We start from the raw sequence: 2,500 nt of genomic DNA on the forward strand, positions 1-2,500 counted from the left end.
GTTTCCCAAAAGCATCTTAAGGCTAAGTTCATCGTAAGAACCTTCGTAGGAACATCGTTAAATCTCAAGAGTTTTTTTCCCAAAACCATCGTTATTAACGTAGCACTTCAAAACACTCGTAATCCAACGGCTAACCCCCCCCCCCTCCCTCCCCCTCCCCCTCCACCTGGACCATGTTGACTCCAAATGCTTCCCACAGTTATGTGAAGCTGGCTGGATGTCCTTTGGGTGGTGGACCGTTCTTGATACACACGGGAAACTGTTGAGCGTGGAAAAACCCAGCAGTGTTGCAGTTTCAAAGCGTTGTGCCTGACACCTACTACCATACAATGTCTTTCCCATTCACCCTCTGATTGGCACACATATGTCTTGAGACGTAAAAATCCTTCTTTAAGCTGTATCCTCGCCTTCATCTACACTGATTGAAGTGGATTTAATAAGTGACATAAATAAGGGAGCATAGCTTTCACCTGGTCAGTCTATGTCATGGAAAGAGCAGGTGTTCTTTGTGTTTTTTGCACTCCGTGTAAATAGACTACAATATGCCTACTTCATTCTTATTGACAACATTTAATGTTCTATAAATTGAGTTATATTTTGCCACCTGTAGGCTACCATCTGTAATTTGTCTCAATGCATGTTATGATGTGTAGCCTAACGTGCGTAATGACGGGCCAAATCCCGTTCATTTTTATTGGGTAAACATTCAATGGCGTGTATTCATAGGGGCCAAGGGAAGCCAGCCTTCCCCCCCCCCCAAAAAAAAATGTACGAAGAAAACAATAATAAAAAAATATATATTTTGTCTCTTTGTTTTTATCATTTTCCTTCAATTCACAAGATGCTGAACGTATTTCAACGGAGAAAGCACCCGAGCAAACGAAACAGCTCCCCTCTGTCTCTATATGTGTAGCTCATCTATCTGATGCTGTCTGATGCTGTCTGATGCGGTTTTGCCGCACATAACATTGAATGCAAGGGAAGCCAGCGAGGATTTGTCCTTTCTTCCTAAAACATACATAAAATAATAGCCAATCAGTGTTGCGCTAATCTGAACGAGCTCAACCGTGAGTGGTCCTGGCGCACCACATTTTTTTAAATAAGAAGAAAAAAAAGGGAAGCCAGTTTGGATTTGGCTTCACACCAATCACATCACATCAAAAACCAAAACATGATTGACAGAAAAAACAGGAATTGTTGCATCTCGTTGTGGTGCTTTCCTCCAGTGGCCAGCTAGCTAGCTAAAATTGTCCCTTTGTTAAACTAGACATGGATGGAGATAGGCAAGAATCGCCATCAGTCCAAATCCCTAAGAGGATGGAAGTTCAATATGTAGCTAGATGTAGTAGGCAAATGTTAACTAGCTGGTTCATTATTGCCCATGAAAGAAAGTTAGGTTAGCGAGCAGGCATTTTAGACAGTTAGCCTCTGCAACATAAAAGAGAGGATGGCATTGGTGTTTCTTTCTAAGTGAGTGAGGTGAGGTGAGTCAACATGTTTTTTTATTCTTGTGAGCCACATAATATTTAGCTTACGTTGATTGGACTAAATTGTTTTTTTCCTTTTTTCTATCTATTCTATTCTTTTAGTTGTCCCTGTATTAGAAGCATAGGTGAGTTGATGTTGTTGAAATGTTAAAGTTGAAATGGTGCTGGAATATTGAAGGCACCTCCTGTTTTCTTCGCCACTTGTGACTTACCTATCGCTCCATGGCTCTAAATCAATAGTTTAGTAGTAGGAAAATGTCTAAAACATTAACTCTCTTGACCATGCTGTAGGTCATGTACCTGTTTGTTACATGCGATATGTTTTGTGGAATTCATCGGAGAGATGTTGCTCTCCGGTTTTGTGATGAAACACAGGTGTTGAATGTATTCTGCCATTGTGTCTTCTTACCGTCTCGGACTTAGAGGTATATATCACGGTGGGAATGCATATGAACTAACCGGTTATAGAGCAAACAACGCAATTATCACAACACATTGGTTGTAATACGGCTATTTTCTTCCTGGCTTGGCTTCCCCAGTGATTTTACCCACACACCGCTACTGTAAGCATTAGAATAAGCCTCTAGGAGCTGGTACGTCATCAGTATTGTGAAATAATTCGAATTTTAAAGGTGATTGGAATTGAGAAAGCTGATTCCGAGAGCAGCCCTGCCTTTCTTTCTATCCTATCAGTATCAACCCATGTACCAACGTCACACTTAGCGACTGTTCTCTCTGAGTGGTGTTTTGGGAAACGTGTGTTACATTGTCGGCTGTTTTAGGAAAGACGCAACGCTGAAAATACTCCTAAGTGGTAGTCTTGATTACCAACAACGACGAGACGGCCTACAGTGGTAGGCTTGATTACCAACAACGACGAGACGGCCTACAGTGGTAGGCTTGATTACCAACAACGACGAGACGGCCTACAGTGGTAGGCTTGATTACCAACAACGACGAGACGGCCTACAGTGGTAGGCTTGATTACCAACAACGACGAGACGGCCTACAGT

This window comes from Oncorhynchus kisutch, linkage group LG28 (assembly GCF_002021735.2).
Source record: "Oncorhynchus kisutch isolate 150728-3 linkage group LG28, Okis_V2, whole genome shotgun sequence".
In the NCBI taxonomy this organism is placed as follows: Eukaryota; Metazoa; Chordata; class Actinopteri; order Salmoniformes; family Salmonidae; genus Oncorhynchus; species Oncorhynchus kisutch.